This window comes from Pipistrellus kuhlii, unplaced genomic scaffold (genome assembly GCF_014108245.1).
Source record: "Pipistrellus kuhlii isolate mPipKuh1 unplaced genomic scaffold, mPipKuh1.p scaffold_m20_p_11, whole genome shotgun sequence".
Classification (NCBI taxonomy): Eukaryota; Metazoa; Chordata; class Mammalia; order Chiroptera; family Vespertilionidae; genus Pipistrellus; species Pipistrellus kuhlii.
In genome coordinates, this window is record NW_023425416.1 from 12,583,032 (window position 1) to 12,599,986 (window position 16,955).

At 43.4% G+C, this 16,955-nt stretch overlaps 1 protein-coding gene across 4 annotated transcripts in view; it reads left to right on the plus strand.

The window, feature by feature from the left end:
* Positions 1-16,955, plus strand: part of ARHGEF3 (Rho guanine nucleotide exchange factor 3) — a 250,794-nt gene that overhangs the window by 124,512 nt on the left and 109,327 nt on the right. The gene's annotated exons all lie outside the window — the stretch shown is intronic.

Genomic DNA, 16,955 nt, shown 5'->3' on the forward strand with positions numbered 1-16,955 from the left:
CTGGGTAGAATCTAGAAAAAGGCCACCGTGCTATTTCGGAAGCTGGTTCTAGAGGATGGACTAGATGTTTGTACCCCTTTGGAGAAGTTAGCGAGTTGACCCAACACAGGCAGCTGGCGGCCCAAAGGCCAGAATTCTCCAGCAGTCAGCGGAGTGAGGGGCTTTGGATTCAGCTGATGGTAGTTTAAATTATGATTCTTACTATCTGTGTCACACCTCTGAGTCCTCATCTGAAAAATGGGGGTGAGAGGACTTAGCCTAACAGAATTTTTATGAGAATCAAAACAAAAGTGAGAATATGATGCACAGTATCTAGTGTGTATAGCCACCCACCAAATGTTAATATTAATCAGCCTTACTGTGTTTTCTTTAAAAAAAAGTTTGCAAATGCTATTTAAGTGGCATGGTAGTTGAGTGCTGGTGATGACAGAGGTAAAAAGCTTTCTTTTTGAACCTTCATAGAACGTGGATTATTGGGTTCTCATCTGATATTTATTTGCTGGTGTGAGCAATGCTCTCTTAGTTACTTTTAGTTCCTATAGAGTTTTCTGTAATGCCGACAGCCATGATGGAGTGAACCTGAGCTGTCACCTAATTAATGAATTTGCACATGTTTATAAGGTGTTTGTTTCCATCTTTAGGCTATCATTAATGAAGTCTGACCAGTTTACTAGGTTGCCATGGCTACAGGAAAGAAAAACAACCGGTGTGCTTCTGGGTTTTACTTGACTCACTGAATATTTTATTATTGACAGCTAAAGTCTAGGAACTTCCTTTATCAGCAGCAATTTCTTTATGTTTGAATGCTTTAAGTTTTGTGAAAATTAGTAGACTCTTGACTTTCAGAATTTAAGTCACCCTTTAGCCGGTTCCCTCACTTTGCCAATGAAGAAAGAGAAGCTGGGAGGGAGGTGTCCTGATTTAGGGAAGACTTCAATCTAGGTCATCTCTAAGATCATGCTTCATTGTTCATTTCTCCTCAACTGTATTTATTTTTCAGGAAAACGTGTCTCTAGTAGCTTTTTATCAAAGAACCTCTAAACTCTTCTGTGTGAAAGGTTACTATTTTCAATTACAGATTGTGATTTTTTTCTCTTTCTCTCCTTTTAAGCGTCTCATACCATGTTTTGTTACAGTGAAGTGACTTTTTTGATACTTTGGGATTCAAGTATGACCACACCCCTTTCTGATGTGCTGGCATTTTTTCCCTGAATCTTACAGATTCTGGAGCCTGGGCAGAGTTCCCTCCAGACATTGTCACAATATTATAAAAATTGTAAAAGTTGAAAGAATCCCAGAAGCTGTTGGAGGGCGTGAAAACTGATGTTTTGCAGGTTTGCTGACAGTTCTTGTCACGTGGAGGTGACAGGAAGTGACAGGTTGAGGAAGTGGTCCTGATGGTCAGTGCCTGGCACCTCGCCGGCACTCAGGAGAGAGGAGTTCATTTGAATGAAGTGGGGGGTGTTTTGCCATAAAGGCAACAATGTCTCAATAAATATTTGAGTCCAATAAATTAACCATCTGGTAAATAAATGGCCTTTGAAGGTAAAAGCTTTCTTTTTGAATCTTCATAGATGGTGGATTATTGGGTTCTGATCTGACAGCAGAGTTTTCGGTGATGCAAACAGCCATGATGGAGCGAAGGGGATTCTTAGGGGGGATACTCAGACCAGTGACAGTCCCCTTAACGAACAGCATGACCGCAGAGTTGCTTTGAGCCTGTTTCTATGTGTCGTGGAAAGTAGCAGCCGAAAGAGGTGGTTCCGATGGGTGACTCATACTGGAGAATGCGAGGGTTTGAGAAAGTACTATTAGTAACTCTCGATTTTGATTCCATTAATAAGTGGAAAGACTTTCACCAGATAACTTTAAACAAGAAGTTGCTAGATGGGGGGAAGGAGTCTTTGGGGGATCATCCTCAAGTTTCTGTTGAGCGCCAGCTGAATGCTGCATACACAGTGAGCTCTTGGTAAATAGTTATCGTCTGATGAATCTTAAAATGAAAAATAGTGAGCCCCCCAGTTTATGTAGCATTCAGCACCCTTTTAAAGAAATATATCGGTGACATGAAATGTAACACAGATGAAATCTTCTCCCTTGGATTAAAAAGTATGCATAGATCCCTAGCCAATTTTGCTTAGTGGATAGAGTGTTGGCCTGCAGACTGATGGGTTCAGGTTCAATTCCGGTCAAGGGCATACACCTCGGTTACAGGCTCCTCCCAAGCCCATTCCCTGGTCAGGACTCGGGCAGGAGGCAACCAATCAATGTGTTTCTCTCACATCAATATTTCTCTCTGCCTTTCCCTCTCTCTTCCACTCTCTCTGAAAATCAATGGACAAATATCAAAGGTATGCATAGAGCCCCTCAGGATGTCAGAGTGACATTCCCAGTGACATCTTGCTTGCTTTTAAAGCCTCAGATGATGATTCTAATAGTTGCCTGGCGTTTTCTATACTGTCCTCCAACCTCTCACAGAACTTGGGCTTAGAGAACAAATAGGAGTGGATAAGCTAAGGAAAGAGCTTATTCTGACAAAGCAGGGTCCTCCGTGGTTTGGGGATCACAGACTCCTTCGGGAATCTGGTAATAGCACCGGGCTCCAGAAAGCTTTACCAGATTGACATGTGATTTCGTGGGCCCCTGGAGCCCAGCCAAGACCCCATGTTCAAAGGGTTTGGAAGGGTCTGGAGGCACAGTGACGTATCTCCACAGAACCATCCTCCCACCCTTCACCCCCAGCACTTGATGAAAAATGCATTGTGACTAGCGAGCCCACAGGATGTAATGATATAATTGGTCTCTATTTTTTCCCATCGCTTTACCCACTCTGCTTGCTGGCTGAGCCCCCAGCTTCCTGGCAGGATAGAATAGAAACTGTTCCAGAAAAATAAAAAATAAAAGAGCAACCTATACTTTTGAGAACAATTTGCAGAATAGAGAATGCTCCCAGCAGCCGCCTACAAATCTCCCTCACGTCAGAGGAAGTGAGTGGGATGATTTCAGGGACATTTCCTCCCCCTCAGCACTTTTCCAGTTTAAGTTCTAATGGATGAGAGATGCCTGAGTGAAGAGCGGGGGTCCATGGTGCTCCGGGAAAGGCCCTGGTGGGAGAGCCAGGTGTGTCCCAGCGCAGGGCACTGCTCAGCACCAAGCATCCTTTCTAAAAAACAAATGAGTTTGGAGGTGGGGACGGGGAGAATAAAAATAGTTTCCAATGATAAAAATAATGTAAAAGACAAAAAGGAATATATGTTCTTGGCAGAAAATTTGGAAACTTTGAACAATAGAATTCAATAAACCCATCATGAAGCAGTAGCTACGTTTTGGTGTATTACCTTCCTGGCATTAGACACACACTCACTTTAAATATTTTTCATTAGGAAACAGGGCAGACATACAAAATGGTGTAAAGGATAAAATAAATTTCCATGTAGTTATCAATTCAGCTGAAGAAATAGGCCCTTAACAGCAAAGCTACTTATTGATTTCTGTATTTTTTCATTTACTTTACTGATTGAGATCCTGTTACCACATCTTGAAATAGTCTTCAAGGGCATTATTTTTAGTAATGAGGCTCAGAGAGAGAAGCAATTTGCTTCAGGTCCCAGCTTATTGGAGATTTAAACCAGGATGGCTGGGTTGCACTGCTTCCCCACGCTGCCTCCAGGACAGGCCGGAGAAGAAAGTGTTTGGCTCCGCGGCTTCTGGTAGTGGTGTGACGGGTCTTGATGGCAAACCACCTTCGAGGTTTATGACATACATCCCCAATTTCCATACTGTGCTTTCCCGTTACTTATCCTGTTGCTCAAATCACAAGTGTTGATGTCCAAGGGGAAAAGCTTCCTGTCTCGATTAAGCCAAATAATGTTTCCTTGCTACCCTGTTTCCCCGAAAATAAGACAGTGTCTTCTGTTAATTTTTGCTCCCAAAGATGCGCTAGGTCTTATTTTCAGGGGATGTCTTATTTTTCCATGAAGAAGAATACAGTACACATTTATTGTTAAATGAAAATAAAGGAAATGTATTACCTGTATACGGTACGGCAGTATGGTAGTTGTCAAGACAAACCAGACAAACTGTGAATCCTACAGTATCAAGAATTTACTCATTTATTCATCGATAATCATGTCATCGTCTTCTGGAACAATCCAATTCCTGAATTTCCTGGTGAATTTCTTGTGACTCCATTTCTTTCAGAATCAGTGGACCAAATCTCTCATATTTACCCGGGGAGGGGGGGTTATTTTCGGGGGGATGCCTTATATTTCACTCAGAAGGAAACCTGTAAGTAGGTCTTATTTTCGGAGGATGTCTTATTTCCAGGGAAACATGGTGGGTTAAGTTGAACCAGACACCGAGTAGCAGCAGGAGTGTTTCATCTCTGCTCAGCCGAGACCAGATAATTCAAAAAGATACCATTTCTGTGGTTTTTGTTTCTCTTGGTCTGTTTTGGAACTTGCTAACTGGGCAGAGTAGTTTTGCCCGGCCAGCGTGAGGCCTCGATGAAGTAATACATGGATTTCCATAATGCTCTTATCGCTGAGGAGACCAGGCCTGCCTCTGAGATTGGGTCTTCATTAGAACTCACTTGTTTTTTAGAAAGGATGCTTGGTGCTGAGCAGTGCCCTGCGCTGGGACACACCTGGCTCTCCCACCAGGGCCTTTCCTGGGGCACCATGGACCCCCGCTCTTCACTCAGGCGTCTCTCATCCATTAGAACTTAAACTGGAAAAGTGCTGTGAGGGAAGAAGTGTCCTAAGGAGGCGGAGACCCAATGTTGAATTCAAGGTTGTTCTCACGCTGCCATCTTTGATGGCAAATTTGCTCATTGTTGACATAGACACATTGCATCTTAGATTGGGCCGTACTCATCACTGTGATCTTCTTCCCTTTGACCCACCTCTTCAAAAGCAGAGGAATCCCAAGGAGCGTCAGGACACATGCTCAGAAGTTAACGATGTAGCAGAGTGTCAGTCATCGTTTCAGGGTGACACCCAGGGGCCACGCTTAATGCAGTTCTTGTGCTCCAAGAATAGTTGTTTGAATTTGTCATCAGAAATGCAAACTTTGGGAGCTAGAGACTGATCCCCATTTTGAACCTCAGTTTCCTCAACTGAAGCTGAAACTGTAACAGTGCCCCACCTTCGAGTTGTAAGGATTAAAACGAGTTAATTCCTGTAAAGCACTCAGGACCTGGCTCATATTAAGGACAAAAAGCAATAGCAATTGTTGCTTGTTTGTTTCATACAAAATCAACTATGGGTAAATTTGAGGTACTGGTTGTTGGCACCAATATTTCATAAACAGAACTGATCATGAAATTTTTTAAAATACCAGTATCTGAAGAGACATATGCAAGGATTTTTACTGCAGCATTTTGAATAGTAGCCAAAAGCTGGAAACAGCATGAATATCGGAATTATATAGACTTTTAAATATATTACAAAATATAAATATAACACACAATATTAGAACACATAAAATATGAAGTATGCTCCTAGATCTTTACAAATATATTTGTCCATTCAAAGGAACAAGCACGGAAGATCATACATCGCATTGAGGTTAGTGATTATGTTAGGACAGGGATCGGCAAACTGTGGCTTCTTCTAATGCCACTTCTTCCAAATAGACTCGCCCAGGCCAAAAACTGACTTCTGCACATGGGCCACGAAGTTTCAGTCGCACTGTACTTGTGCACCCGCATGTGCTGTTTTGTGGAAGAGCCACACTCAAGGGGCCAAAGAGCCGCATGTGGCTCGTGAGCCGAGGTTTGCCGACCACTGTGTTAGGAGAATGGAATTCCAAGAAGGGATGACTGGGTTCCAGAGGTCATGACCTTTAACATATTGTGAAACCTAGGAACATCCCTTCCCCCCAGAAGACTGCTTATATGTATTTAAAATAAAATACACAAGATTACAACAAAACCCAAGTTATATTGAACTATGGTTGTATAAATATTTAAAAACAAATTTGTAATAAGACTTACATATGTGCTTCTTAATGAATTAAGTAACAAGATCTGGCAACAAGTCTAATAACTAATAAACCTAACAGGAGATAGAGTAAATGATTATTTTGAAATATCCACACTAATCACACTATGATTTAAACACATAGTGACTTCTATGGTGACAAACTCATTGGTCTGCTGATGCCCCTGTGATTTGCCTCCTGCACTCACCCTGATTGGGGCTGGGTCTCAAACCTACAACCGAGGTATGAGCCCTTGACCAGAATCGAACCCAAAACCTTTGGTTCACGGGCTGACACTCTAATCACTGAGCTAACTGGCCAGGGTTGTCATTTTTTTTAGAGATAAATACTGAAGGAGTAGACTGTCATGATATCTGTAATTTACTTTTGAATACTTTCACATACTAGTAAAATATAAAGTGAATATTTTAAAAAGAAAATTTTTTTCTTTTTAATTACTAACATTATATACATTCTCATCATTTAAAAAAATCAAACAACAGAAATAGAGCTTAACAGCCCTTTGACCACCCCCATCCCACTCACCTCCTCAGGAATACTCCCGGTTATCAGCTCAGTCTCCTCCTGGATATTCAGACAGATAATAGGTACAGAAATTTAAAAATTAGTTTGTGGTGGTATTTTTAAGGACATAAAGGTTGTCATCTTTTGTTTTACTTTGTAACTTGCTTTCCTTTCCTTTTAAGTAATCTTTACTTTTTTAGAGCAGTCTTAGGGTCACAGCAAAGTTAAGCAGAAATGACAGAGAGTTTCCATCTACCCTCTGCCTTCATGCGGGCACGGCCTCCCCCTTCTATCCCGGTCCCCAGGAGAGCGGTACGTTTGTGGCACCGGGTAAGCACACTCATCATAACCACCCAGAGCCCACAGTTTGTATTTGTGTTCACTTGGTGTTGTGCATTCTGGGAGTTTTGACAAATGTGTGATGACACGTATCCACCATGATCGTGCCTTACAAAGGAGTTTCACGGCCCTAGAAATTCTCCGTGCCCCACTTGCTCATTCCTCTACGCTCCCACTGGCAACTCTGATAGTTCTACTGTTCGCAGAGTTTTGCCTTTTCCAGTCTGTCATACAGTAGGTAGCCTTTTCAGACTGGCTTCTTTCACTTAATTATATGCATTGAAGTTCTCCATGTCTGCTTGTGGCTGGAGAACACCTTTCTTTCTATCCATCCTTCCTTCCTTCCTTCCTTCCTTCCTTCCTTCCTTCCTTCCTTCCTTCCTTCCTTCACTGAAGTAATATTCCATTGTATGCACAGAGCACAATTTACGTATCCAGTCACCTAGTGAAGGAGATGGTTCATTGCCTGGCTGCCTGTTCATGCACAAAACCAGTGAGTCAGTTTGTTTTGACCTGATTCTCCATGGAGAGGCACTTCTGTCGTTCCCAGTATTTGCTAGTCCCAACAATGACCGTCCTCATCCCCCAGAACCAGGACAGGAGTAAGGTCGATGCAAAAAACAAAACAAAAAAACCTTAATAAAAAAATTATAAACAATAAAAATAAATAAATAAAGCCTGTGGATGCATGCTCTTTAAGTGAGTGTGAATAGTAGTAAGTTGCCATTGTTAGAGTTCAGATTCCTGTGCTGAAGCAGAAAGCAAAGTGTTACCAAATGCAGATCTGAGCAGGCTGTTAAAATTGATGGAGAAGGAGCCAAAGCCTGTTTGGCTCAGTGGTAGTGCGTTGGTCTGCGGACTGAAAGGTCCCAGGTTTGATTCCAGTCAAGGGCATGTACCTTGGTTGTGGGCACATCCCTGGTAGGGGGTATGCAAGTGGCAACTGGTCGATGTTTCTCTCTCATTGACGTTTCTAGCTCTCTCTCCCTCTCTCCTCCTCTCTGTAAAAAATGAATAAAATATATATATTTTTTAAAAATTTGATGGAGAAGGAAAGTTCTGTTTCCATCATATATGCTTCACTTAAATAATAGTGTGGGCAGCTTTTAGAGTTAGCTATCCAGAAATAGCATCTGTGGTTTAAAAAGAAAGAAAGAAAGAAAGAAAGAAAGAAAGAAAGAAAGAAAGAAAGAAAGAAAGAAAGAAAGAGACTGTCCTTGCAAATTCAAAGAATAAGTTTGTTATATTGGCAAAGTTCACATCTCAACTGCCTTTAACATCTTGTTTATCCTTAATTCTACTTTGAGATTATTTGCAGTAAAACAGTCACTAGAAAAAAATAATTGTTCACAAGTGCTTTTTCTGATGATTTCTTTTTCTAAAAGGTAGTCTGGGTCTGTCCCCCTGAAAATTATGTAAATAATCTTGATTAGGAAGTTCCATCTAGGCTTCCTTTCCAGATAATTGAGTTTCCCCCCAAATAACTTATATAATTGCATCAAGCCTCATCTTTGATCTCGTTATATATTCCTGGTTTCAATAGCAGAAATTTTGGGGGCTTTTTTTTTTTTTTTTTTTACTTTTCTTTTTCCCTTGACATTTAAATTCTTGGGTAACTTTGGAAGAAGGTCAAAATAACAGAGGGTCCAGGTGAATTCTTGTGTCTTCCTGCATCTGCTGTCTAACTGACACTGCTGTTTTCGCGTCATGTTATGGAGAAAGTCAACCCAGTGTCAGCAGGTGGTTTCTCTACAAGCATCACTTCATGGCCAGTATTGATGGTGAAGCATCTGAAACAGAATCATCTGCTTATCTTCAGTGGTCAAAATGCCAGCGCCGTCCTGCAGGGCCAAAGGTGTTTGTTGTGATGCTTTCGTGAGCAGATTGACCTCTTCCTTTGATGTTTCTATAAATGAGATTTCTTCTACTCTCCTCATATCTCAAAATATCAGTTTCTAAAATTGGAATCTTCTAGGAACACTAAAATCAATAGATTTAAAGTGTTTTCTTTTGCCTTTCCTTGGCAAGGCAAAGTGATTTTTTTGCTGGCCAGGTCTATATAAATCCCATCCAAGGGTAATACTATTTGTTACTATAGAATTGATGAACTCATGTGCTTATCCTTTAGTTCATTCATTGCATGTACTAATTCAGTCAAGCAGTATTAATGGAGCTGTACCCTGGGTCAGGTGCAAGGACATTTGAAGGAAGTGAAACTTAGGACTCATTCATCTGCAGAGGAGTGGAAATTGCTCTTGATTTTGTCACAAAGTTAACCAAGCTCGGAGAAGGCACATCTTAATGCACCCAGCACTGGTTTTCTGCTTTCTGTAAGGGAATAATTCCACATTGTTGGTTGGTTGGTTGGTTGGTTTTGAAATAAATAAATATTGCTATCTATTCTTCTGGTAACATTTTTCTACCTTAGAATATCCTTGAAATTGATTTATTTTCTTGCTGCTGGTCAACCCGAAGGTTTGACTGGGGAAGTGCTTCACCGTGTTTTATGGAAAAGCTGACCTTGAGAAATTGTACTGTGTGGCAGGTGAGCTTTACACCTGTGCTCTCCTTACTGTGAGCTTATAGGGATTGGGAGCACTGGGTTTTAGAGCAAGATCTCTCAGACTTTTAGACCCTAAGGGGACCTGGAAAAGAGTGTCTTGTTGAGTGCATTTCATTGTGTAGATGTGGCAGTTGAAGCTGGGATAAGTCAAGAGTGTTGTCCTGCCCAAAGTGACTGATGATGAGTGAGAATACAAGTCTTGGGCCTCATGTTCCGGATTGGACCTTAAACCCCAGAGGAGGGAGAAGCTAACAGTTCTGGTTTTGGCATCGTGAATACTGGCCTCACCACTCCCTACCTGTGTGACCTGGATAACATATTCAAACTCTTCTGTGTTATGGGTTTCTTGGCTGGAAAAATACAGATGATAATAAGGTTGCTGTAAGGACTCAATACGATGATACAAGTAGGGCTGTGGCACAATGTGGCAACAGGTAAGCGTGCTTACTACTGATATTGCAAAAATAATCCAGGACCATAGAATAGGGATATTGTCTATATATTGGGCAATATGTCTCCCTGGTGCCCAAGAAAGTGCCTGGTATATATCCAACCATTAGTTAAGATTAGTTGAATGGATTTTTTTTTCTAATGTAAATTTGGTAACTCTGATAAATACATGATACCAGGAAAGAGAAAATAAAGATGTTCATGTACTGCTTAAAACAAGAGGGCTGTGGAGGTCTATGCCTCTTTAGGTGGAACAAAATTGTTTTTAAAGAGGTTTTTTTTGTTTTTTTTTGCCGAAACCGGTTTGGCTCAGTGGATAGAGTGTCAGTCTGTGGACTGAAAGGTCCCAGGTTTAATTCCGGTCAAGGGCATGTACATTGGTTGCGGGTACCTCCCTGGCAGGGAGTGTGCAAGAGGCAGCTGGTCGATGTTTCTCTCTCATCGACGTTTCTAGCTCTCTATCCCTCTTCCTTCCTCTCTGTGGAAAACCAATTATATATATTTGTATATATAATTTGTGTGTGTGTGTGTGTGTGTGTGTGTGTGTATGTATGTATGTGTGTATATATATATATATATATATATATATATATATATATATATGGTTGTTTTTTTTTTTATAAAGCTGTTGATTTCATCCTGCAAAGCTTCCTTCAGATCCAAACAATCTCAATCAACAGGTGACTGACTCACAGCAGCACTGTCGGCTGAGCTCTGCCTTTCAGCAGAGCCAGAACCACACTATGACCCCCTCCAGCGGGACCCCTGCATCAGGCCTCCGTCATCACAATGGCCGGGTGATTCCAGCGGCCTCCCGCCTGGTCGCCCTGCATCTGCCTTTGACCCTTAGCTGTCTGCTATCAACACCGCAGCTGGAAGGTTTCGTTTAAGCCTAAACCGCACGCTGTCTCTCTCATGTCTCCCCCTCACTCAGTGGCATTGCCACATCCTCCTAGTGATCCCGGAGGTTCTGGACCTCAGCACCTACTCCTTCTCCTTTCCCTGGGCTCTCACCACGTTGTCCACCCCTTATTCTCCTCAGCGCAAACTCCGGGCCTTAGCAATTGCTGGCTCTCTCTAGGCGGAGAGCTCATTTACATACCCGTGTGACTGACTTCCCCCTTTTCCTTCTGGTAGTTCCACAGATGTTCTTAGAGGGGCTTTTTCTGTCTCCCTGGGTTGAAAATCATCTCTATTCCCAGACCCCACTCCACCCCTGCATTCCCTATGCCTCTTACCCGACTTTTTTCTTCATAGTATTTATCACCACCTGCCACATGATGTATTTTCTACTTATTAGTGTCTGTGTATACCAAAATATCACTTTTGTTTTGTTCTTCTGCCATATTCCTAGTATCTGGGATAGCACCTGGCACGGAGGGTGTCCACTTAACATTTGTGGGATAAATGAGTGGCCACTGTGAGGTTCCTATGTTTCATTCCGTCTTTAGAAGGTTACTGCAAGCATGAGCTGGCTTTATGTTGGCAACACTTTCAGGATGTCTATCTTCCTCTAGATATGCATGTGCATTCCCTCAATTTTTAAGAAAAGCCATAAAACACGAGGCGAAACCAAGGCCTACCTGGAGAGACCTCGTGCTACACAAAGCAAGATAAGTGAGCTTGCTGCCCGGCTTCAACAGGCTCATAAAATAAATCAGCCCGGACACACGGAGATATAAGCCGTGTGGAATGCACCGGGATTCCTGCAGATGTGGAATTTGCTCATGCCAATGCTTCCACGTCCAGCCCAGCCGGTGCTGCAGGAATCTCAGGGTAATAGTAGGAACGGAAATTTCCTGTTAAAATGAAAACCAACCCCCCACACACACTCCCCGCGAAGTCTCCATTTCTTTCCATTTAATTGGCATTTACTGAGTGCAAAGACCGCTCGGGTGCCCGCCCCGGGGTGAGAGAAGGAGCGGCGTGGGTAAGGAGCTGTCAGTCACACCCATCTCCACGCTCTCTGTTGAATGGGAAGGAGTATATGCCAGGCCGTTTAAAGCAGTGGACTACCAGGACGTATATATTAATAATATGGGTCTCACCCTGTAATGTGTCCTGGTAATTACACTGAAATGTGAGCTTGCCCGAATTCTTGGGCATTTTTGAGAAAACAGGAAAGCTGCTTTGGAGAGAGCCAGCTTTGTAGGGACTAGAATGTTCTGGGTTCTCCCAGCGGGACTGGGTGGAATTCTTCCCCCATCACCCTCCTGGGCTGGTCGGGGACCCTTACCTGGAAGGTGATTCAGAGCGCCTCCCCTTTACCTGCGCGCTTAGCTTCTCGCACCGGGAGAAGGTGAATAAGGCTGTGGTCTAAATGCCTTTCATGGACTATAAGCTTCAAGGACGGTGGAAAACTACGTAAGAGGAGCTAAATGGACCCCCAAATGGACCCGATTATTGCCTCCGCTTAATTATGCTTATAACTTAAAAGAAAAAATGGCTTTAGAAGTTATCAAGGCAGCCGGGACCGGTTTAGCTCAATGGATAGAGCGTCGGCTTGGGGACTGAAGGGACCCGGGTTCGATTCCGGTCAAGGGCATGTACCTTGGTTGCGGGCATATCCCTGGTAGGGGGTGTGCAAGAGGCAACTGATCGATGACTCTCTCTCATCGATGTTTCTAACTCTCTGTCTCTCTCCCTTCCTCTCTGTACAAAAATCAATAAAATATATTAAAAAAAAAAAAAAAAGAAGTTATCAAGGCAGGTGGAACCACTATTGCTAACAGAGGCCGCTGCTCACAGATGGCACCTCGCCAGCCACCTGTCTCAGTGTCATCAGAGCTACTCAGCTCCACCAAGGAGGCAGAAGAGAGATAACATCTTAACGTGGCTTGGTTTTCACAAATGTGAACTTATGTTTAGCTGAAAACACTTGGCTTTAAAAAATTGTAAATTATCTTCTTCCTGTCAGTATTTCACATTGTGTTACCTTCACTGGAAAAGGGAGTTTGCTTGTGAGTTTGCTTCTGAAGAGCCTTTTGCACAGCTGCTGACAACTCTGTTTGCCCTGCTCTTTGCCATAGCGGGATCATTCTTCTGTCAGGTTAATCCATGCTCCGTTACATCGTGTCTCTGCCACATCACTGCTTTAAGTTTTGCTGTGTATCTCCATGATGGTCTCTCTCCCTCATACAACCCAGCAATTGAGGCTGAAATTTAATTTTTTTTTAATTTTTTAATTAAATTATTAACTGTGTACGTATCTTACCTTTGGAAATTTAATTTGAATTATTGTCACGTTGCGGAAGTAGGCCTGCCATGTGCATGCTGCCCCCATGGGGATGAGGAGGAGTGTCTGAAATGAGAAATGAGCTGGCTGCTGGAGGCAGTCATGAGGAATGTGTCTGCAAGCAGGGATGCATGAGGGAGGGTTATCTCTGTGTGTTCTGTAATGAAGGTCATGATTTATGGGCTCCCGGGAAACCACGGTAAGGAGAGAAATTGCCATTGGCTCCTGGAGGTTTTGTTTAGTTTGGGAGCTTATGTTTGACTGAGGGTCTCATGTTGTTGGTGAAGCAGTGACAGTTTACTGAGTACACTTTGAAATGTTGTTATATCTTACTAGAGGTCCAGTGCACAAAATTTGTGCAAGGGGCTCAGCCCTCGCAGCCACAGCGGCTTGCCTCAGCCCTCGCAGCCTGGCTTTGTCCAGAAGGACATCCAGAAGGTTGTCCAGAAGGTTGTTCGGTTGTCTGGTCTAATTAGCATATTACAATTTTATTATTATAGATTTGATGTGGTTTTAGTGGTCTTAAATATGTGAGCATGCTTCTAAGAGAAGGGTGTCCAGTAACTTCCTTCTTCCTAGAAAGGTCTCTGTTAAGTGGCATTGATCATTGACTAGCTTCTCACAGTATAGGTGATTAAGAAGACATGTCTAGTCTCGATCAAGGGCCTTACATGTATATTTAAGTTCCTTTTCTCAGTTATTTTTTCATTCATATCATACTGATTGAGCATCTCCTATCCTTGCACTGTGTTGATGGTGAGCGGATAAAATGACGAACAAGCCCTGGCTGGTGTCGCTGTGTTGAGGGCAGGGGTGGGGAACCTTTCTTTCTGCCAAAGGCCATTGGATATTTGTAATATCATTCGAGGGCCATACCAAATTATCAACTTAAAAATTAGCCTGCTCGCTGAAACCGGTTTGGCTCAGTGGATAGAGAGTAGGCCTGCGGACTGAAAGGTCCCAGGTTCGATTCCGGTCAAGGGCATGTACCTTGGTTGCGGGCACATCCCCTGTAGGGGGTGTGCAAGAGGCAGCTGATCGATGTTTCTCTCTCATCGATGTTTCTTGCTCTCTATCTCTCTCCTTTCCTCTCTGTAGAAAAATCAATAAAATATATATTTTTTAAAATTAGCCTGCTCTATTTGGTCAAACATTTAATTACCCCTAATGCCTTGGCAGGGCCAGACCAAACGATTTTGAGTTTCAGTTTCCACATCTGTAAAGTTATCTAGTCAGATTATATCCTTTCCAGTGCCCACATTCCCTGTATCCATGACATTTTTTCAGGTAGGATGACTAAAAGGTAAATACAATTAGATGCTGGTTAACGATGGGAAACCAATATGTAAGTTTGCTCATGTAACCACCTTGCTTCATGTCCTTCTCTCCTACACCTTGGGATGGTGGAAGAAGACAGCAGTTAGGGGCCACGAATGTGTACATTTCTATTTCTAATTATAGCAAACGCAAAACTGTTCTTCAATCAGGATGCTGTCTTAGTTCCTGCAGGCCGCTATAACAAAATACTGTGGTCTGGGTGGCTTAAAGAACAAATAATTATTTCTTAGAGTTCTGGAGGCTGTGAGACCCAAGATCAGGGTGGCAGCAGATTCAGTTTCTGGTGAGAGCTCTCTTCCTGGCTTGCAGACATCCACCTTCTAATCTTCTCACCGTCCTGCCTGGCAGACAGAGAGCTGTGATCTCACTTGCTCTCCTTATATGGATACACGAAGCTCACCAGGCCCCCTCCCCCTCATGGCCTCAGCTAAGCCTAATTACTTCCCAAATTACTTCCAAAATACCATCACAGCAAGGGGTAGGGCTTCAACATATGAATCCGGGATAGGGGGTGGGGGGCAGATTGGGAGGGGGGACATAAACATTCAGCTCAGAACAGATGCCTTTTTAAAACACACCATATGTGTGATTCATTAGAAAAACAAAACCCTTCGGATGAGGATGGGTGAAAGCAGAGATTCTAAGGGAGCTGCCCAGTGTCCACAGCCTAAATGAAGTGGAAAAGCTAGAGGAGTTTTTGCTCAGGGGCTTCCTTCGACTCTTCTGTCCTTTGATTTTGGAATCCTTTGTCAGCAGTTGTAACCAGCACGCTTAGCTGCCCCCACACACATTTTCCAGTGGGGGAGTGTTGATAACATTTCAGTGACTTAAAAAAAAAAAAATCTAATGGCAGGGCCCAAGGAAAGGCAGGAGGTGTAATTTGCTGGTCTGCCTTGGTCAGCTGCGCACAGCAGCCCGGTCCCCTGTGAGTCTGTAAAAGAGCGCGCACTGCCACGGAGATCCCCCGGGGCAGCGAGGTTTAGCCTGGGCCTCACAGACGAGCTGCAAATTCAAACAAGAGCAGCACTGTTGGCCTTCAGACTGCAAGTGGGCTGCTTTCTTTCTGACACTTCTCCTGGGGGAAATAATCCTGATAAAAGCTTTTTTTGTTTAGCCCTTGGAACAAGAGCAGGGATTTAGGGAAGGAGTGTTTCCCTCTTAAAGAAGCAGTTGGATGTTGGCTCAGCAGTAGCTGTTCAGCGGCAGATCTGGATTCAAAGTGGGCCTGGGGGTGGGGGGTGGGGAGATTGTGGTGCAGAGAGGTTCTGGGGTGGCTCTCAGGTCATTTGGGGGCTCTCACACTTACAGACGAACTGCCACCGCGCCCAGTCCACCCGCCGTGCCTTTGCCTCGGGGTTGACTCCACGTGGCCAGGAGGTCCGGGACTTAAATGTAAGCCCCATTTCAGGCTCTGGGTGACAACCTGTGATTTTGACTTGGTAACAGACTGGCCAGAGGAAACCCCGCATTTTTAGTGCACGCTCTCTCAGGCGTATGGGTTGACACCTAAGGACATCATAGATGGATCTATTTATCCAAGTCCTCTTTTCGAGACCAATGGAATGTTTTCCATTTATTCTACCTAATTTTCTAGTCGGCTTTTTCTAATAGTGCATGCAAAATGTAATTTAGAAGTATTTAACCAACCCAGGTTTTGTATGCAAGGCAATTAAAAAGCCAAAATTAAAAGCAGAAACTTTTTTTTCTTTTCCCCTTTTCTGGATTCTCTCAACACTTATTCACCTCAAGGATTTTTTTATTTTAAGAATATCTCGCCGAAACTGGTTTGGCTCAGTGGATAGAGCATCGGTCTGCGGTCTAAAAGGTCCCAGGTTCAATTCCGGTCAAGGGCATGTACATTGGTTGTGGGCACATCCCCAGTAGGGGGTGTGCAGGAGGCAGCTGGTCAGTGTTTCTCTCTCATCAACGTTTCTAGCTCTCTATCTCTCTCCCTTCCTCTCTGCAAAAAAATCAATAAAATATATTAAAAAAAAAAAAAAAAAGAGAGAGAGAGAAGAATATCTCAAGTAAAGCCACGGCCTGCTACTTAAAACAAGGGGTTCTGAGAGGAAGTCACCCCAGTTCACCAGGTGCAAAGCGGGGAGTTTGTGGGCACAGTGGCCCTTGCTGGTACCTCGCACCAGGTCCTGGTTCACAGGGTGGTTCTGGGTGGGCTGCTTCAGACTCCTGCTGGGTACGCCAAGTCAACGGTGAGAGAAATGTCCAAACGTGTAGAGAATTTTTTAAGAGTTTATTTGAGCCAAATTGATGACATGTGCCAGGGAGCAAAATCTCAAATGTCCTGGAGAATAAGTTTTGCAGTTTCTTTTATGCATTTGAGAGTACGGAGGGAATGGAAGGAGGATTACATGAAGGTAGGAGGGAGCAACTCGGGGATGGCATCATAGGATAGTTAAGATTGGGGGTGGCCCCACTGCTGTGGGCTGGTGTGGCTCAGTGGTTGATCATCGACCCATAAACCAGGAGGTCATGGTTTGATTCCTGGTCAGGGCACATGCCCAG